Source organism: Hemitrygon akajei, chromosome 26 (genome assembly GCF_048418815.1).
Source record: "Hemitrygon akajei chromosome 26, sHemAka1.3, whole genome shotgun sequence".
NCBI classification, from domain to species: domain Eukaryota; kingdom Metazoa; phylum Chordata; class Chondrichthyes; order Myliobatiformes; family Dasyatidae; genus Hemitrygon; species Hemitrygon akajei.
The window spans coordinates 20276070-20298505 of NC_133149.1; the positions used below are offsets into that span (position 1 = coordinate 20276070).

Below are 22436 nucleotides of genomic sequence, written 5' to 3' on the forward strand. Positions count from 1 at the left end.
CCAATCAGGTATAAAAGAGGAAATGTGCCTGGAGCCGGAGGAGGCTATTAACCCTTTGATCTGTACAAAGCCAGAGGAATCAAAGGAGCACAGGAAAATTTCTATCAAGTGGATGAGAGTGTTTGTGTAGGGGAATTCACTGGGTCTTTGTTAAAAAAGAAATAGAGGGCCTTAAGACTTTACAGATGAAGTTGGAGCTGTATAGGAGCTACAAGTCTGTGGTAAAGTTAAGCTGGTTGAGACCAAGGTATTCAGAGTTATTGAAATGGTGGAGGGCATGCAAAGTGTCCCAGACGTAAGAGGGAAGGGATGGGACATTGGGAGGCAGGATAGAATCCAGGTACAAAGAAATGAATTCAGTGGAGCAAGAGCTGGCAGAACCAATAGGTCTAGCAGGACAGTCCTGATCATGGATCTTAGGTAAGAGATAGGAGCAGAAAGTGCAGGGTTGGAGCACTATGAGGTAGGAAGCTGTGGAGGGGAGATCTCCTGATATGATGAGATCTGTAATAGTCTGAGAGACGGGGGCTTGATGTCCATGAGTCGAGTTATAGTCCAGAGGAATGTATGAGAAAGTATTAGAAAACCGGTGTCTGGCCCTTGCAAGGTAATCATCTGAGTGCCAGACCACAATGGCAGTGCAGTTATCTGTGGCTTGATGATGAGGCTGGGATTGGGTGGAAATGGCTTGTTAATGAGAGAGGTCAGAGGAGAATGGCCAGGCTGGTTCAAGCTGACAGGAAGGTGACAGTAACTCACATAACCACATTTTACAGCAGTGGTGTGCGGAAGAGCATCTCTGAACACACAACGCATCAAACCTTGAAATGGATGGGCTACAGCAGCAGAAGACCATGAACGTACACTCAGTGGCCACTTTATTATGTACAGGGTGTACCTAATAAAATGGTCACTGAGTCTAGGAAATAAAATGATTAGTAACCCAAATATTTAACTTGATTGACAATATATTTACTTTCATACTCAATCTGTAGGATGAAACTTTTTTTGGTAGATAACAACCGTGGAAATTTTTAAGGACATTTGATGGTTACAGGAGTTAGACTGGGATCCTTTGTCAACTCATCAAAAGTAATAAGGAATCTTCAGCAGGTCAGGCAGCATCTGTAGAGGGTGAAACACAATTAATGTATCAGGTAATTGCCCTTCAATTAGAAAAGTTGTGATGTAAGATTTTCAATCAGAAACATTATCCATTTTTCACTCCACAGATGCTGTCTGATTTGCAGAACCTGTTCAGTATTTTTTTGCTTTTATTTCAGATTTTCAGCATCTGGCCTCTGAATGGAAATCAAAACAGCTTGTGCACTGGTTAATCAGTTAATCTGGTTTGTTATTTAGTTTGGTTTACTGGTTAGGACCTTATCGATCTGCCTGACAGTTCCACAGCTGGTGCTGACATTGAAAAGAAACCAATGATAGCGGAACGGCATTGATGGTCTGTAATCTATGGGAAACATTCATTCAACCACATGATATTCAAACAAATTAATCCCACAGCCGAAGATCATGTGCTTCTTGGAAATAAAATATCTGAACAGTTACTTAGAAAGTATAAATAACTGCATGTGAATTTCGTGTCTGTGCACTGTGACAACACAGAGATCGCATAGAAAGTATCCCAGACACACCTGTTCATGCAAATTACTCTTAATATATCCGAGGATCACCTAGACAAATAAGAACCTACAAATTCCCAGACACACTTTTGTGTGCAGAGATACAAATTCCTACCTTAGGAAATCTCATCCAAACGGAGACAACACAATCTAATCCACACACTGTAATCCTCACAAAGTAGTTCCATCACTCGAGTTGAGTAAGATATTCTCCTAGGGGTTGTCAACTGGTGGGCCTTCAGGTGGCTGTAGAAGACATGTTCTGAGGGGCTTCCAACTTTCAGAATCCTGCCCACTTGATGATTGCCACAGGACTTAATCCAGGACGTAGGGTGTATTCCCTTAATGGAGAATGCATGTGATTGACTTTGCTTAACATGGGGAGGCTGATGCACGGGCAGCCACCACACGGTCATTGACAGATCGGGGTCAGGCACCAGTGGTGTGGCGTGCAAGATGACTGAGGACCATTCACTTCTGCAGCCTTCCTCTGCCTTCACTGTCGTTATCAGACCATAAGACATAGGAACAGAATTAGGCCATTTGGCCCATCGAGTCTGCTCCACCATTTCATCATTGCTGATCCATTTCTCTCTTAATCCTGCTCTCCTGCCTTCTCCCTATACCCTTCCATGCCCTGACTAATCAACAATCTATCAACCTCTGCCCTAAATACACCCAATGACGAGGCCTCCATAGCCACCTGTGGCAACGAATTCCACAGATTCACTACCCTCTGGCTAAAGAAATACCTCCTCAATGCACACAAAATGCTGGAGGAACTCAGCAGGCCAGGCAGCATCTGCGGAAAGAGTACAGTCGACGTTTCGGGCCGAGACCCTTCATCAGGAGTCTTGAAGGTCCCGATGAAGGGTCTCAGCCGGAAATGTCGACTTAACTCTTTTCCATAGACACTGCCTGGCCTGCTGAGTTCCTCCAGCATTTTGTGTGTGTTGCTTGGATTTCCGTTCAGCCCATCAAGTCTGCTCCACCATTCCAGCATGACTGATGTATTATCCCTCTCAACCCCATTCTCCTGCCTTCTCCCTGTAACATTTGACACCCTGATTAATTAAGAGCCTGTCAATCTCAGTTTTAAATATACTCAATGATGTGGCATTCACAGCTGTCTGTGGCAATGAACTTCACAGGTTCACCACCCTCTGGCTAAAGAAATTCTTCCTCATCTCTGTTCTAAAGGGACATCCCTCTACTCTGATGCTGTCCTAGACTCCCCCACTATAGGAAACATCCTCTTCACATCCACCCTATCCAGGCCTTGCAACATTCAATAGGTTGCAATGAGATCTCCCCTCATTCTTCTAAACTCCAGCGAGTACAGACCCAAAGTCATCAAACACTCCTCATATGTTAACTCTTTCATTCCCGGAATCATTCTCATGAACCTCCTGGACCCTCTCCAATGCCAGCACATCCTTTCTTAGATAAGGGGCCAAAAATGGCTCACAGTACTCCACGTGAGGCCTCACCAGTGCATTATAAAGCCTCAGCTTTACATTCTAGTCCTCTCGAAATGAAAGCTAACATTACATTTGCCTTCCTTACCACCTACTCAACCTGCAAGTTAACCTTTAGGGAATCCTCCATGCAGACTCCCAAGTCCCTTTCCATCTTTGATTTTTGAATTTTGCTCCCATTTAGAAAATAGTCTACATTTTTATTCCTTCTACCAAAGTGCATAACCATACACTTCCCTACATTATATTCCATCTGTTACTTCTTTGCCCATTCTCCCAATATGCCTAAACCTTTCTTCAGACTTCCTTCTTCCTCAACACTACCTGCTCCTCCAACTATCTTTGTAGCATCTGCAAACATGGCCACAAAGCCATCAATTCTATCATCCAAATCATTTGACATATAACGTGACAAGAAGTGGTCCCAACACAGACCCCTGTGGAACATGACTAATCACCAGCAGCCAATCAGCAAAGGCCCCATTTATTCCCACTCTTTGGCTCCTGCCAATCAGCCAATGTTCCATCCATGCTAGTATCTTTACTGTAATACCATGGGCTCTTATCTTATTAAGGAGCCTCATGTGTGGCACCTTGTCAAAGACCTTCTGAAAATCGAAGCACACAACATCTACTGATTCTCCTTTGTCTATCCTGCTTCTTATTTCCTCAAAGAATTCCAACAGATTTGTCAGGCAAGATTTTCCCTTGAGAAAACCACACTGACTCTAGCCTATTTTATCATGTGATTCCAAGTACCCTGGAACCACATTCTTAACAATCGACTCCAACATCTTCCGAAACACTGAAGTCAGGCTAACTGCCTATAATTTCCTTTCTTCTGCCTTTTTCCCTTTTTAAAGAGTGGAGTGACATTTGCAATTTTCAGTCCTCTAGAAACATTCCAAAATTTAGTGATTCTTGAAAGATCATTACTAATGCCCCCACAATGTCACAACCACGGACTCGCGGGCTGTGGAACAGGTTCAGCAATCGCATGTGTGAGTGTGCACATTACAGCTAATTACTGTTTCATTATGGTGGTAATTAACTCCTTTCTTTTCATTCTTATCTTGTGAAGATTCGATTAAAGGTTCAGCGAGGTTTATGCTCCCTGCTTACCCTCATCCCTGTCCGGGGAAGTGGACTACTGTTTTGACAGACACTTAACGGAGTGGTAGTCATTTTGTATTTAGTTATTGCTTCCAGCTGCAGTGTTGGCATTTAACTTACAGTTTTAATTAACGGCCCTGTTGGCCTAGCATTTATTGTTTTTCTTTTCCTTCCCAATCTTTCAGCTTCCCAAGCACCTTCTCCTTAGTAATAGCAACTACGCTCACTTCTGCCCCCTAAAATTCTTGAATTTCTGGCATACTGCTACTGCCTTCCACAGTGAAGACTGACGCAAAATACTTATTAAGTTCTCCGCCATTTCTTTGTCCCCCTTCACTATCTCTCCAGCGTTTTTTTCCAATACTTATTAAGTTCTTCGCCATTTCTTTGTCCCCTTCATTATCTCTCCAGTGTCTCACCTTTCTTTTACTCTTTATCATTTTTTCAATAACTCTTCATATCCGCTTTTATATTATTTGCTAGTTTACCTTCGTATTTCATCTTTTCTCTCCTTATGTTTTTTTCTGTCTACTGCCAGTTTGCAAAAGCTTCCCAACCCCCACTTCCCACTAATTTTTGTTATATTATATGCCTTCTCTTTTGCTTTTATGATTTCTTTGACTTCCCTTGTCAGCCACAGTTGCCTCATCCTCCCTTTAGAATAATTCATCATCTCTGGGGTGTATCTATAATGTGCCTTCCAAGTTGCTCCTAGAAACCCTAGCCTTTGCTATTCACCAACATTTCTGCTAGAATCCCCTTCCAATTAACTTTGGATAATTCCTTTCTCATGCCTCTATAATTCCCTTTACTCTGCTGTAATACTAATATACTTCGCTTTAGCTTTTCCCTCTCAAACTGCAGGGTGAATCTTATCATATTATGATACTGCCTCCTAAGAGTTCCTTTACCTTAAGCTCCCTAAACAAATCTGGTTCATTACACAACCTCCAATCTAGAATTGCTTTTCACCTAGTGGGCTCAAGCACAAGCTGTTCTTAAAAAGCCGTTTTGTAAGAACATAAACATTTATGTTTATATGTTTACATATTCATATGTGCATCTAACAATAAAGTCAACTTTGACTTGATTTAAAACAAATGAAGTGTGAAGATATCAGAATCAGACTTAGAAACAGAATAATTTATTATCGCCTACTTAAACAGCATGAAATGTATTGTTTTGTGGCCGCAGTACGGTGCAAAGACATGAAAATTACTATAAGTACTGCAATAAAAAGGAATAACAAAGTGGTGTTCTTGGCTTCATGGACAGTTCAGAATTCTGGTGGTGGAGGAGGAGAAGTTGTACCTGAATTGTTGAGTGAAGTTTTCAGAGGTTTGATAGATGAATAGGTAATCATTGTGCTTGCCTCTACAGAGCACTGACTCAGACAGTGATACTACATGGATTAATCACAGGGTTAAACACTAATCACTAAGTAGTTTGACACAGGAGAGGTATCTACACTCAGTGTTCACTTTATTAGGTATACCTGTAAACCTACTCATTCAAACAGCCAATCATGTGGCAGTATCTCCATACATAAAAGCATGCAGACATGGTCAAGAGGTTCAGTTGTTGTTTAGACCAAACATCAGAATGGGGAAGAAATGTGATCTAAGTGACTTTGACCATGGAATGATTGTTGGTGCCAAATGGGGTGGTTTGAGTATCTCAGAAACTGCTGATCTCCTGGGATTTTCACACACAACAGTCTCTAGAATTTACAGAGAGTGGTGCGAGAAACAAAAAACATCCAGTGATCGGCAGTTCTGTGATCAAAAATGCCTTGTCAATGAGAGAGGTCAGAGGAGAATGGCCAGACTGGTTCAAGCTGGCAGGAAGGCGACAATAACTCAAATAACCACATGTTACAACAATGACGTGCAGAAGAGCATATCTGAATGCACAACACATCAAACCTTGAAAGTGGATGGGCCACAGCAGCAGAAGACCACACAGGGTTTCACTCCTGTACCTAATAAAATGGCCACTGAGAATATGTAAATAAGTGTGGAAATGACATAATGATATCGGGCATATGGTGTTAATATTAACTGTTGCTGGTTTGGACTAAAGAGTCCACCCATATTTTGAGGTTTCTGTGATGTCCTAGGGATTTATTACCGATAGTACGCACCAGCTCTTCAAGATGAGTCAGAGATTACCCCCAGATATACGGCAACAACTGATGTGCATTAGTTCCAAAAATCAAATGGTAGTTTGAAAATTTCTGTTAATTAGCCACTGGCCATAGCTGAGTGACAGTACTGACCACAGGGAACTCAGTCTGGGGGCAGAAGTTGTCAGGGTGACAGAGTGAGTTTGAGTCAGCTGCAGTAATCTAAAATGTCAGACAAGATGGTCTGCAACAGGGAGTTAAATGGTGACAACAGAAGGGGTACCCACACCAGAGGTGTCATTGCAGCACAGAGGAGCCTCGAAAGTAGCAGAGGAATCACAGATAGGTTCTAGAGGCAATCGAAGAATGTGCAACAGCGTAACCCCTTCACCGAAAGAAAATGCCCAACAGACAATACAAAGAGGGCTTCAGCATAATACTGCGGTTAATTCAAACAGAGCAGTGAAGAATGTAGGAAGTAATGTCAAAGTGTGGCTGAATAACCAGTCAGTAGAAGTGAATATAGGTACAGCAGTGGGCTCTCCTGTCATGGGTAGAAAGACTTGATGTGCTAAATGGACTAATTCTCCTCCTATGTCTGTGCCTTATGGTCTTATGGAAAATGTCAAGGAACAATCATGGCACCAACTTATAAAGTTACAGTGAAAGCTCTATTCATGAAACAAGGTCATCACCATGTGCTTCTCCCATGCATGCTTGCCAATAAGGGATGCCTACAACTAACTGGCATTGAACACAGATATTCTGAAATACACTATATTGCAGGTTCAACTCCCATATGAATATTCTTTCCTTGTTTGCTCATGGGACTTATTCTCTATCCTTAGTGTACACTGAAAGGCAGATCTCCAGGAACAATTTAGAAGGCTGTTAAGCATCAGCAACTTTGTTGTCTGGAGTCATATATGGGCTCGATTGGATGACATGCAACCCCTGAGAAAAAACCCTATTATAGAGACCAGAAGAGTTTCTGAGGGTGCCTGGCTTTTTTTGTAAATGGGCACCAACTTATGATCAGAAATCTGAAATTATTGAGACTCCTATGAAGCATAGGAGGTGAAGGATCCTTGCTGTCACTAACTAATAAGTTTGCCAGGTAGATTATTGCAGCCTGGTTAGGTAAGCCTGATATGAATCAACATTCCTCAAGGACAGATTCCACCAATGGCACATATAGTGTATGTTCATGGTTCTGGCATGAAGTTTGCAGAACAGCAGATTTGATCCTAACAAATAATCACTTGGAATTCAAAGTTCAAAGTAAATTTATTATCAAGGTACATATATGTCACCATATACAATAGTGACATTTATTTTCAGTCCATAATAGAATAATAACCATAATAGAATCATAGAAAGACCACACCAACTTGATGTTCAATCAATATGCAAAAGACAACAAACTGTGTAAATACAAAAAGAAAGAAATAATAATAATAATAGAACATAGAACATAGAAAACCTACAGCACAATACAGGCCCTTCAGCCCACAAAGTTGTGCTGAACATGTCCTTACCTTAGAACTACCTAGGGTTACCCATAGCCCTCTATTTTTCTAAGCTCCATGTACCTGTCCAGGAGTCTCATAAAAGACCCTTTCGTTTCTGCCTCCACCACTGTCACCAGCAGCCCATTCCACACACTCACCACTCTCTGCGTAAAAAGCTTACCCCTGACATCTCCTCTGTACCTACTTCCAAGCACCTTAAACCTGTGCCCTCTTGTGCTAGCCATTTCAGCCCTGGGAAAAAGCTTCTGACTATCCACACAATCAATGCCCCTCATCATCTTGTACACCTCTATCAGGTTACCTCTCATCCTCCGTCGCTCCAAGGAGAAAAGGACGAGTTCACTCAACCTATTCTCATAAGGCATGCTCCCCAATCCAGGCAACATCCTTGTAAATCTCCTCTACACCCTTTCTATGGTTTCCATGTCCTTCCTGTAGTGAGGTGACCAAAATTGAGCACAGTACTCCAAGTGGGGTCTGACCAGGGTCCTATATAGCTGCAACATTATCTCTCGGCTCTTAAACTCAATCCCACAATTCATGAAGGCCAATGCACTGTATGCCTTCTTAATCACAGAGTCAACCTGCATAGCAGCTTTGAGTGTCCTATGGACTCGGACCCCAAGATCCCTCTGATCCTCCACACTGTCAAGAGTCTTACCATTAATGCTATATACTGCCATCATATTTGATCTACCAAAATGAACCACCTCACACTTATCTGGGTTGAACTCCATCTGTCACTTCTCAGCCCAGACTTGCATCCTATCAATGTCCCGCTGTAACCTCTGACAGCCCTCCACACTATTCACAACACACCCAAGAAGAGCAATTAAAATCCCAGCGGATCTCTGTGTGCAAAATCAGATGGGTAGGATTCCACAGAAATGGAACAATGCCTTTTGACAGAAAACACATATCTGCTTCAATACTGACACTTTTGATGGAATATACGTGCGCAATTATGCAAGTGGTCATAAGGGTTAAACTGAACCAACTGTAATTCATAGCCTAAAATAAACATGTGCAAAGCTGACATTCTGGTTGATGAGATACTTCAGTTTGTTACACATTCTGGTTTATGAGCTAGATCCTTATCGATCTGCCTGACAGTTCCCCAGCTGGTGCTGACATTGAAAATAAACCCGTGATAGCGGAACACCATTGATGGTCTGTAATCTATGGGAAACGTTCATTAATCATTATTAATATCTGAACAAGTTGAACTCAAGGCCAGGATAACTAGAAAATAAAAAGAACTCAACAGATGTTTAGAAAGTGTAAATAACTACATGTGAATTTAGTGCCTGTGCACATGTGACATCACATGAATCTCCTAGAATGCATACCCAGATCCATCTGTTCATGCAAATTACCTTAAATATGTCCAAGGATCCTCTAGTCACACAAGAACTTTCACATGTCCCAGATCCATCATTATGTGCAAAGATTAAATATCTGAATATGCACTCGAGAACTAGAAGCAGGAGTTGATCATTTACCACCTCTTTTGTCTTATGCTTCACTCAGGTTGATCATGGTTGATTTGTTATCTCTGCATCTCTTAATCTCCATAAATATAACAGGAGATAATATTCAATAAATTACTGATGGGTCTTAAACACAAGAAAAATCTGCAGAGGTTGGAAATCCAAAGCAGCACACACAAAATGCTGGAGGAACTCAGTCCAGGCAGCGTCTGTGGAAATGAGTAAATAGTCCACCAGAAAAAGCAGGATCTCCCAGTGGCCACCCATTTCAATTCTACTTCCCGTTCTCACTCCATACATGTCAGACCGAGGCCTCCTCTAATGTCACAATGAGGCCACACTCAGGCTGGAGGAGCAACACCTTATATTCTATCTGGGTAGCCTCCAACCTGATGGCATGAACATTGATTTCTTGAACTTCCAGTAATTGCCCCCTTTCAACATTCCCCACTCCCATTTCCCTCTGTCACCTTATCTCCTTACCTGCCCATCACCTCCCTCTGGTGCTCCCCCTTCCCTTTTTTTCATGGCCTTTTGTCCTCTCCTATCAGATTCCCCCTTCCCCAGCCCTGTATCTCTTTCACCAATCATCTTCCTAGCTCTTTACTTCACCCCCTTCCCCTCTCCCAGTTTCACCTGCCAAATGTACATCTTCCTCCCCTCCCCTCCCCTTCTTACTCTGACTTCTCATCTTTCTTCCCAGTCCTGATGAAGGGTCTCAGCTCAAAACGTTGACTGTACTTTTTCCGTAGATACTGCCTGGCTTGCTGAGCACCCCCAGCATTTTGTGTGTGTTGCTTTGATTTTCCTGTGTTTATGAATAAATAGTCAATGTTTTGGGCCAAGACCCTTCTTCAAGTGATTATCTTAAATATACTCTGTGACCACTTAGACATGTTCAAATATTTTAAACACACTTTTACATGTTGAAATCCAAATATAAATGCCAGGATACTTTATCCAAACACACATATTACAATATGACCCATGCCCACTAGACCCTCCAGTTCCCCTACAATGTGTCCCAGCAATGTGTGATGAAAGACAGAGGGCTGACAACTTTAGGGATATCTGTTCACACACACCTTCTGTACAATGTATTCTAGTCTCAGCTATTCAAGTGTATATTTGGGACAGAGCATTTCAGGATGATTTATTGCTGGAGAATACCTAGATTAACCACAAATCTTTCCAAATATTTGTGTTATTTTTGATTTATTCATTTCCTGTTATTGCCACCAAGCCAAGATTTATTGCCCATTCCTAAGTTCCCTAAAGAAAGAGGTAGTAAATGCCACTGTTTGGAAAGATGCAGTCCTTGCAATGAAGTATTTCTGCAGTAAAAGGCAAACTCTGGAGGAACTCAGCAGGGCAGGCAACATCTGTGAAGGGAAATGGACAGTTGATGTTTTGGGTCGAGACCTTTCCTTTGGTATTCCTGCAGTTATGTAGGATTTCCAGGATTTATATCCAGCTACAATAAAGTACCAGAGCTATATTTTCAAGTCAGGATGCTACAAGATAGGGACCTGTAAGAAGTGGCATACCCTTCTGCCTGTTGCTCCACCATAAGACATAGGAGCAGAACTAGGCCATTCTGCCCATTGAGTCTGCTCCACCATTCCATCATGGCTGATTTATTTTCTCTTTCAACTCCATTCTCCTAGCTTCTCCCTGTAAGCTTCGATACTCTTACTTATCAAGAACCTACCAACTTCTGCTTTACCCAATGACTTGGCCTTCACAATCATGTGTGGCAATAAGTTCCACGGATTCACCACCTTCTGGCTAAAGAAACCTCTTCATCTCTGTTTTAAAGGGATGTCCTTCTACTCTAAGGTTGTTTCCTCTGGTTCTAGACTTTCCCACTATTGGAAACATTCTCACAAAGTTCACTCTATCTAGGTCTTTTAATAGTCAGTATGTTTCAATGAGATCCCTCTTCATTCTTCTAAACTCCAGCGAGTACAGGCCCAGAGCCAACAATGAATCTCATAAGTTAACCCTTTCATTCCCAGGATCATTCTCATAAACCTTTTCTGGACTCTCTTCAGTATCAGCGCATCATTTCTTCAATCTAGAGCTCAAAATTGCTTATAACAAAGACCTGTTCCTTCAACCCCACACTCAATGTCAGCAAGAGAATTCTTGTTCAAGTTCAATTTCCAGTTTGGCATTCCACCATACACATACCGTATATACAGCTAAATGAAACAACGTTCCTCTGGGATCAAGGTGCAAAACACAGTACGTGAGAGAGAGAGAGAGAGAGAGAGAGAGTTATGCTGTTCCTATTAACAGAGTGAAGGTCACAAATTTAAAACATTGGCAAATGAACCAGGAGACCAGAAGATGGAAAGAAAAGAAAATGAGTGAATGAAAGAGTGAAAGAAAGAGGGAGAGAGAGATAGAGAGAAAGAGTGTGATAGTATGAAATCAGAAAGAAAGAAGGGAGAGAAAGTGGGGAAGAGAGAAGAGTGAAAGAAAGTGTGTGTGTGTGTGTGTGTGTGTGTGTGTGTGTGTGTGTGTGTGTGTGTGTGTGTGTGTGTGTGTGTGTGTGTGTGTGTGTGTGAGAGAGAGAGAGAGGGGGTGGGGCGAGGGAAGTAGGGTGGGGGAAAGAGACAGACAAAAGATGAATCAGAAAGAGATGTTTGCCATGAGATGATTGACTGACTCTACCTGGAGAACGATTTTAGTTGCATTAGGGGGATGGAGCCATAATGGCGTGATCCTGGCTAGATTTACTTTGAAGAGCAAGCCCATGTAAGTAGGGAATAATGTTAATAAGTCTTTCTTCCCAATCAGTTTTAGAGTAGTAGACACCTGCTGGTGTAATTATGCACTCTTCAGCAGATGCTGCTCTCTGAGTAAGACTGACCCTGTGTTCAGTAAATAGACATACTGTTAACTTGCACACAACTTGCAGTTATTTGTACTTGTCTGGCTTGCTGGCAGCAAATGGAACAGCACTCTGATGTTTTAGAGCTGTGGCTATGGGTCCATTTCTTTTTGTGGTAATCTTTGGGGAAAATTAGTTCAACGTGATAGGTATCTCTGAACGGGCTGGAAACTGGCAGATTGTACAAATTAATATAACTAGTGCTTTGTTGGTCAATCCCTGGCAGTGCCTCGAATAGAGTCTCCTTTCTCTGCACACTCAGCTGCTACTGGCATGTACATTGGGTGCAGATGATAGTGACCCCCCCCCCCCTTCCTATCACACTGCTCTCAGCTGGAACCTCAGGTAAGGGATCTGTTTGTTTTTCTTACAAAGTTCTACGTTAAAAAAAAGCACAGAAGATGGCAAACTAGAAGACTCTGTCTATGAGTGATTGAGAGAGCCTCTAGTCTGAGGCAGAACAGTAGGTGTCATTTTGATTAGCCAATAGTGACCCCTGAAAGCTCCTTGGGGTTTCATGACACTAGTACTGGTACTGCACTACAGAGGCAGGACAGCCTACAAAGTGAAAAGCCAGGTAAGTGGGGAAAAGATTGCATTCCTTAATATCCATTGCAATGAAGGGTCACATGAGCTCAAAAGATACTAGGCAGGAAGTCCCTCTGATAGCCAACCACTACTTGTACGCTGAGGGAGTGGGAGTTCTTGAGATTCAAAGGTCAAAGTAAATTTATTATCAAAGTACATACATGTCACCATATACAACCCTGAGATTCATTTTCTTGTAGGCATTCACAATAAATCCATAATAGAATAATAACCACAATCGAATCAATGAAAGTCCGCTCCAACTTGGGTGTTCAACCAGTATGCAAATGACAACAAAGTGCAAATACAAAAAGAAAGAAATAATAATAATAATAATGATAATAAATAAGCAAAGAGATATCGAGAACATGAGATGAAGAGTCCTTGAAAGTGAGCCCATAGGTTGTGGGAACATGAAGTTAAGTGAAGTTATCCACTTTGGTTCAAGAGCCTGATGGTTGAGAGGTAGTAGCTGTTCCTGAACATGATGGTGTGAGTCCTGAAGCTCTTGTACCTTCTTCCTGATGGCAGCAGCGAGAAGAGAGCATAACCTGGGTGGTGGGGGTCCCTGATGATGGATGCTGCTTTCCTGCGACAACGCTCCATGTAGATGTGCTCAATGGTGGGGAGGGCTTTACACATGATGGACTGGTCCATATCCACTACTTTTTGTAGGATTTTCCATTTAAGGGCAATGGTGCTTCCACACCAGGCTGTGATGCAGCCAGTCAATATACTCTCCACAACATATCTATGGAAGGTTGTTAGATGTCATGCTGAATCTTCGCAAAGGAAGTAGAGGCACTGCCGTGCTTCCTTTGTAAATGCATTTACGTGCTGGGCCCAGGCTAGGTCCTCTGAAATGATAACACTGAGGAATTTAAAGTTGCTGACCCTCTCCACCTCTGATCCTCCGATGAGGACTGGCTCATGGATCCCTGGTTTTCTTCTCCTGAAGTCAACAATCAACTCCTTAGTCTTGCTTTCATTCAGTAAGAGGTTGTGGTTGTGGCACCACACAGCCAGATTTTCAATCTCCCTCTTATATGCTGATTCATCGCCACCTTTGATTCGGCCTACAACAGTGGTATCATCAGCAAACTTGAAAATGGCACTGGAGCTGTGCTTAGCCACACAGTCATAAAAGTAAAGTGAGTAGAGCAGGGGGCAAAGCACACAGCCCTGTTGTGCACCTGTGTTGATGGAAATCGTGGAGAAGATATCTTTACCAATCTGAACTGACTAGGATCTGCAAGTGAGGAAATTGAGGATCCAATTGCACAAGGAGGTATTGAGGCCCAGGTCTTGAAGATTATTGATTAGTTTTGAGGGGATGATGGTATTGAATCCTGAGATCCAATGAGATGCCATTTTCTGTGGACCTGTTGTTCCAGTAGGCAAATTGGAGTGGATCCAAGTTGCTTCTCAGGCAGGAGTCAATATGTTTCATCACCAACCTCTCGAAATACTTCATCACTGTTGATACAAATGCTACTGGATGATAGTCATTGAGGCAAGTTACTATGTTCTTCTTAGGCACTGGTATAACTGAAACATGCAAACTGAAGCTGGTGGGTACCTCAGACTACCAAAGCGAGAGGTTAAAGATTTCAGCAAACACTCCGACCAGTTGATCAGCCCAGGTTTTAGTACCTGGCCAGGGACTACATCTAGGCTGGATGCTTTTCGTGGGTTCATCCTCCTGAAAGATGTTCTCATATCGGCCTCAGAGACTGTAATCACAGAGTCATTGGGGGCTGTGGAAGTTTGTGATGGTTCCTCCATGTTTCAACAGGCAAAGTGAGCATAGAAATCATTTAGTTAATCTGGAAGCGAAGCCCTCTCCCTTGATTTAACTTTATAAGACATATATGTCAAACTCAAGGCCCGCGGGCCAAATCCGGCCCATGGTGGAATTATCTTTGGCCCGCGAGATAATATCTAATTACTATTAAAGCTGGCCCCAGTAATCGAAGCGCCTATGGCGTATGATATGGCTAATGCTGAGTTTATTCAGGTACCAGGTTTTCAGGGTTTTTAGTGTTTATTCGGCAGTCTTCTTCATAAGAAACGGAATTTGTAAAGTGAAACACTTTGTAGTTATAGCAGAGACTGAGACACATGAGAGCAGGCTGAAAAAACGGAGGCAACGAAAGCTGCGTTCGCACGCGTCCGACTGATCCGGCCCGCATGAAGCTGCATTTTGCTCAATCCGGCCCGTGACCTAAAATGAGTTTGACACCCCTGTAAGAGGTGATAGTATTCAAGCCCTGCCAGAACAGTTGAGCATCCTTCATTGATCCAAGTTGAGTCTGGATTTGCCACTTTGCCCCTGAGATGGCTTTCCAGAGGTCACACCTGGACTTCTTGTGACTTTCTTGAAGGCCTCTGATCTGGCCCTCAGCAGATTGTGTATCTCGTGGTTTGTAAAGAGGTTCAGGTTCTAAGATGCTTGTCAATACAAGTCCCCTGTCAGTCTTATCTACCCTTCATCTTTAAGTCCTGTTGGCTTCAGCACAGAGTGTTGATGACCACAGAGAGCAAGAATCTGAAAGATGTGCCATAGAAAGTCTGAAGTGGCCCTCCAGATTCCTAAGAATGGAAGCACCCAGCCCGAACATAGGGCTCAAATTCCAAGCAGGGTTGCCAAGTGAAGTCCCAAACAGGCAGTGGAGCATCCAAGGACTTGGTAGTGTTTCAGGATGAGATTCCAAGCCATTGTCCAGCAAATTCCAGTCCCTGGAACATGACTGGCCCTTTAAATTGTTCTTCTCTGGAGCAAGCAACATTATGAAAAGCAGCTTGTTTTGTAAGTAGCTAATGGTAGGTGAGGTTTGAGAAAAAACCTTAATTTTACTTAACCACATGCATAACAAGTCATTACATAATGAAGGGTGTGTTTAGGTGGACTTCCTGCATCTGAAGTGCTCCAACTCCACCAGAACTATTCATGTCAGGTAAGGACTCAGTCCATTCTGTTGCAAAAGCAACTAGAAAGGGTTGTTGCTTTGCTCTGTTCCAGGTAAGTAGAATTTTTATTCATGTTGCTCTCAAGTAAACAGCAAAGAATAAAATTTTAGGCCATCTTTCCATGGCTCACAATTTCTTGCTGTATAGTTTGCAATTCACTTCCGTTACAGCTTGCAGGCAATACTTAGCAGATAGTAAAACCAATGTGCTCAATTACATGTACGGATGTTGTGAGTCTGTGTTGAGGCACACACAGGAAATGGTTTAACCAGCAGCGGTTAGGGTTTCTAACTTGTTCAGCTTCCTTCTTCCTGTTTAGAATTCAGGCTTAAAGTTAGTTGAAGTTTGAGGAAACTGCCAGTGGGTGCTGTGATGCCCAGCCTGTGTCTCTCCGAACTGAGGTAACCGACTATGATAGGAAACCATATGTTCTCAAGACAGTGCAAGTCGGAGGGTAAAATATAGGTAAGTGAATCATGTTGAGTGAATTACAAAGAGGCCTGTTTTGCTCAAGCTATCACCTAGTTATTAGAAGGTAAAGAAGATCCACAAGGTTAAATTATGTAAAAGATATCATTACTCAAAACATAGGAAGCCTGCAACTGCTTTATTGATGAGAGAAAGACAGATGCTACTTTAATCAAACTAAACAGGACAGATAGGCTCCAACCTGCATAACTGGATGAAGGTGACCTTGTCTTTGTTCAAAGATGCAGCTTTGATAATAACCTGGATGAACTGATGGCACAGCTGGAGGAGATAGGTGCAATTGAATATCTATGATAAAGGTCTTGTAGCAAAATGAGTGAAGGTTGGAAATTAAATGTTCTGGAATACCAAACTTTTAGAATGAGAAGGCAAAACGGAGAAAGAAAAGATCTAGGCCTGAGAATAAAGGATGTGGGAGCTTCACACACAAAATGCTGGAGGAACTCAGCAGGTCATGCAGCATCTTTGGAAAGGAATATACTGTAAGGAGTTTCTGACTGTGTGGCTTCCCTCTGGGTGATCTGGTTTCCTCCCACATTCCAACAATGTACTGCTTAATTGGTCACTTTGGTTGTTTTGGGCGACACAGGCTTGTTGGGCCGGAAGGGCTTGTTACCAAATAAAGAATATATTACTGGCAAGGCCAGCACTTATTGCTTCTGAGAATGTGATGGTGAGCAGCTTTCTAGAACCACTGCAATGCTTTTGGCGTAAGTTCTCTCACAGTACTGTTGAGTAGAGGGTTCCAGGACGATGATATAATTTCAAATCAGAATGGTGTGCGACTTGGAGAAGAAGCTGCGTGCGGTGGTGTTCCAATATACCTGCTGCCTGTGTCCTGTCACTTTCAATGACTGGTACAGGCCATTCCCAGATCACAAATGACTGAATTATGGACACTTCTACTTATAAAAATCTCACATTATATTAAATTCAGATGCCTGCTACAAATACACATGTCCATTCCTATGAACAGCAGAACTATCTTCTTTTTCCAGTAGCTGTTCTGTCTTGTGAGCTGTTGATGCTATTCATTACAATACTGTGGAGATGTGGTTATTACATTGAGTGATTTTTTTTGTGTAGTTTCCGACATGGACAGAATCGATTTATGGACATCTATAAAAATGGAACCAATTCATTACCCAGGGACAGCCTCTACATCCATTCCACCAAGTCCCTCTGCTCCTGCACCCCCTTAGAATAGAATCCTTTCTATGTATATCGCAAAAGTGCAGAGGATTGATGGGAAGAGCAGTGGGGAGAGAGAGAGAGAGAAAGCGAGAGAGGTAGAAAATAGCATAGAGACAGTTTGATAGCAGATCAACAGGGAGAGAAGGAAGTCACCTGGGAAAGGAAGATTGCAGCTAAGGAGGCAGATCAGCAAATAAACAGAGGAAACAGAAGATAATTTGGCCCCTTGAGCCTGCTTCTCCATTCAACAAGACCATGGCTGAGGTTATATCTCTACATTACTTCAATTGATTTGTAGTATATTGAGAGGTGCAATGACTGTTTTGAAAGGACCCTATGACTGAGCCTCCATTGACCTTGACTGTCAAGAATTTCAAAGATTCACACTGGGTGAAGAATTTTTTTTTCTTAACTCTGCCATGAATGACTGACCCCTTTTAAGACAATGGCCCCAGGTTTGAAACAGCTGAGACTGGGGAAACATCATGCCTATACCTATTCTTTCAAGCTGTTAAATAAATTTCAGAATCAAAATCAGAATTGTATTTATTGGGACTTCCGGTGAGGCACGAGGCAAGATGGCAGCACTGCACTGAGCGCTGACGTATAACCCTCCTTTTTCACGTTCTGTAGGGCTTATAGATGGTCTTACTACAAGTTTGGGTTGGAGAAAGATCTAACTAAAGACATGACCTCAAAAAAAATCCAAATTCAACAAAGAAACAAGATACCAGCAGGCGACACCAAGCTAGCGATTAATCTGAGGAAATGGCTATGCTAATTAGGCAAACAATGGCAACGGAAATGGAATCGCTGCAAGAAACGGTAGCCCACGTGCTAAAGAAGTTGCTGGAAAAGGCTCTCGACGAAGCGTACGGCGCGGAGAATGGTAACATTCTCCGGTCGTTAAAGGAGCAAGAGGACATTCATGCTTAAAAAAAAATTAGCACGGTCTTCAACAAAATAGGTAACATTCAGGTTAGCTTACGAAAGAATGAGCAAGAATCTAGCTCCTGTCTCGCGGAGGTGACTAAAATACGGAAGAAGTTAAACAACTCAGAGGATAAATCCAGGAGAAACGGTTGGTCAACCTACCGACAGGCGCTGAGGGCGACGATCCGAGAGGCTACCTCCAGGAGATGCTGCCTAATTGGATTCCAGCGCTCATGCACTCCACTGGAGATCGACAGAGCACGTAGGATCCTTTCCATCAACACTTCAAGACTGCGGACCATGATTTTTAGGCTCCTGCGGCACACCGACCGGCCGGCTATCCTGGAGGGCGCGAGAAAAGCCAAACCGACTCTCTCCGATGGCACCCGGCTGCAGTTCTTCGACGACGCATGGATACAGGGAGATCCGTGCTAAGCTTCAACAGAAGGGGATTGAACCGTTCCTCATATACCTGGTGATTTTGAGAGTGAATATCAAGGGCATGAAGATGTCGTTTAACTCGGCGGAGGAAGCGAAAGAAGCTCTGAAGTCATCGGTGCTCTGAGATATGGAGGAAGGCTCTGGGCAAAGTCCCCTCAGGAGGAGATGGAGATGCATTAAGAACTTGGACCAGCCTGTATGCGCAATCTAAAAGGCGCGGGCAAGTTAACGTCCTAGGTGTGAAGTTTTCTGGTTATTCTTTTATTGGAAAATCATTCGATGCACTTTTGTATTTCGTTAATTAAGGGGTCAGTTTGTTTCTGAGTATGGCAGAGTTTTAAGGCAATGGCCCAGTTAGCTTGTTAGGATAACATGGTAAGGTGATTTAAGTCTGCCTAGAATATACTTTTTATCTTTTACATTTTAAGGTGATATTCAACACACCCAAATGTCATACTTCATCAAGAATGAAGCTGAAAAACAGCAGTTTGTTCTAAATAACTTTAGTTGTACATATTCATTTCGGGTTATGTCTCCAGTAGACTTGTCTGTATTCGAGATAAGACGTTACTGGCGTCGTCGCTAAGCGTCGGTCTATTAAAACTCCTGCAAAACTGCTGTTAGGATCTTGATTATGTGTTCTATTATATTTGAGACGGGAATGGTTTTAATTTTATAGGTTAATGGGTTTGACCAGGTTTTTTTTCTTGTCTCTTCGATATGATTGCCTATGAGAATTGCTTTACCTTTCTAATGTGTTGGTGCTAGAGGGGGGAGGTTAATGTTCAGTGTCTGACATTGCCAAGTGACACTCACAGATGTTACAAAGTAAAGGGTTGAATGTGAAGGCTGATGAGAAGAGGGGGTGGGAAGGGGGTAACTCAGGGCTCCACCACCAACTTACAACAACAGATCCAGGGGAAGATGAGTAATACAGATAAATTAGAAAATCTTACTACTGTATCATTTAATGTTAAAAGATTAAACTCAACCTACAAGTGTTCAAAGGTTTTGGATTTCTTACGCAGAAAGAAAATAGATATCGCGCTGTTACAGGAAACACATCTTATGATATTCAAAACTGCTTTTATAAACCCGTTGTGGCATCAGCTGATGGTACTTGTATGAAAGGAGTTATGGTATTAATGAGACGTAGTATTAATGTATCAATTGAAAGGACTGGTGCCGACAATGAAGGACGTCTAGCTTTTTGCTGTACATCCATTCAGCCTATATGCCCCAACTATATTCAAGGTTGAATTTTTTTCCCTCAATTACCTCACAATTACTGAAGTTAAGTGATTACCAACTATATGTTGGTTCGGACATGAATGCTTTGGTAAACAATAACCTCGATAAATCTTCCTCAACTATATCAAGCTCTCAAGAATCTGCTTCCAAAGCACTTAACCTCTTTCTAATGGATTTAAATTTAACTGATGTGTGGAGAGTGCGTAATCCATCTGCTAAAGACTATACCTTCTCCACAAGACATAGAACTTTCTCTCGGATAGATTACATTCTTATATCCTCTGGTTTGCTGCCTTTGGTACATTCAATAGAATATTTGCCCAGACATTTACCTGATCACAACCCAGTCATATCTACTTTTAATTATGGCAAAATCAAAGATAAGGCTACTAGGTGGAGGTTTAACTCCACCCTTCTTAAAAAAAAAAACAAATTTCTGACACAACTGAGAACAAAACTGACGGAATTTATAAGTTTAAGTAAAAATAGTGTCTCGGATATGACAGTGGTTTAGGCCTCCATCAAGGGTTTTTTTTTTAATGAAATAATGCCATATAGTTCAGTTCCCACCTACATAAAAGTCGGCTTCAAAAGATTTCCACCCTAGAAGAACAATGTAAGGTTTTGGAGAATGATCTCAAAAGGAGATACACCATAACAAAAGAAAATGTGCTCAAAACAAAACAAGCAGAATTAAATGATTTATTAAGAAGCAGGGCAGAATATATGATCCATATAACCAAACATAAGTATTATGCAGAAGGCAGCAAACCAAGCCATCTTTTGGCACTAACGCTCAAACAACAGGAAGCTAAAAGGTCTTTACCAGCGATTGGATGTGCTAAATATCTTCAACAGAGGAAATAAACGAGACATTCAAGAATTACTTTAAAGAACTGTATACAAGTTGCTCAGTTCCTTCTGAGAATGACTTCACTGATTTTTTTTTTTAGTCGATTAGACCCCCCCCTACGTTGTCATTAGAGGACACCAAAACTCTAGACTCTCCTATTACACTGAATGAGTTACTTAAAGCAGTCAAAGCTACAAATAAAGGCCGTATGCCAGGTATAGATGGTATACCTGTGGAACTTTACCTAGCACTTTGGGATATTCTTGGACCAGTACGATTAGAAACATTAAATTATGCTATTGGAAATGGCGCTTTCCATAGAGATCTAAATACAGCCCTGATCACAGTTATACCTAAGCCCGGTAAGGTCCCCTTGGAGTGTGCCAATCACAGTCCAATCTCCTTGATAAATGCCGACCTCAAGATATTTTCCAAAGTCTTAGACAGTAGACTCGAGACAGCAGTTGGGAAAATAATTAGCCCAGAACAAACAGGCTTTATCAGGGGATGTCTCACAACCGATAATATTCGCCGGCTCTTACACATACTGAGTGCAACTCATAAAATCCCGCCTGCCTGTGGCCTGCTACTTCTAGATGCTGAAAAAGTGTTCGATTGCCTTGAATGGCCATATCTTTGGAGAGTTGTAAAAGAATTTAAGTTTGGCGATAAATTTATCAATATGATTCAAACACTGTATGTTAATCTTTCAGCCCAGGTATGTGTGGGAGGAGGTTTCTCAGAGTTATTTGACATAGGACGGGGCACACGACAAGGGGACCCTTTGTCCCCTTTAATTTTTACTATATCTATTGAACCGCTTTCACAGTTATTTAGAAACTCTCCTCAGATCTCCCCTGTTACAACAGGTACAACATCACACTCGATATCACTTTATGCAGATGACACACTAGATCATATGGCTAATGTTCAACAAACTCTCCCCTATGTTTTAAAAACACTGGAGCAATTTGGATTTCTTTCAGAATACAAAGTTAATCTGTCAAAATCAGCACTGATGCTGATTAATACAGATAAAAGTAAGGTGTCTGTCCCTCCCCAGATTAAGGTTACAAATGAGGTCCTCTACCTGGGTATTAAAGTTAATACTTCTCTATTGTCTGTGGCTAAAACAAATTACTCTTTAATTTTGAAAAAAATAGAAGAAAATAGTAATAGATGGAGACACCTGCCAGCATCAGTCCCAACCCGTATATCAGTCATTAAAATGAACATCTTACCCCGCATTAATTTTATCAGCTCAATGATCACTTTCACGTCCAGCAGGACATTGGCAAAAATTGGACTCCTTACTACGATGCTATGTTTGGAACGGTAAACGACCCAATATAAAGTGGTCAGCTCTACAATTCAAAAAGTCGGATGGGGGATTGGCATGTCCAAATTTTAAACTGTATCACTGGGCATTTGTATTAAAAA

The 22436-nt window shown here is 42.0% G+C and overlaps 1 protein-coding gene across 2 annotated transcripts in view; it reads left to right on the top strand.

Annotated features, from left to right (window-relative positions):
- The first annotated feature begins 16162 nt into the window (after nucleotides 1-16162).
- Nucleotides 16163-22436, top strand: part of tespa1 (thymocyte expressed, positive selection associated 1) — a 35044-nt gene continuing 28770 nt past the window's right edge. For both annotated transcript variants that reach the window (XM_073029689.1, XM_073029690.1), the window contains exon 1: nucleotides 16163-16300. The gene's annotated coding sequence lies outside the window, so the exon portion shown is untranslated. The remainder of the gene's footprint in view (nucleotides 16301-22436) is intronic.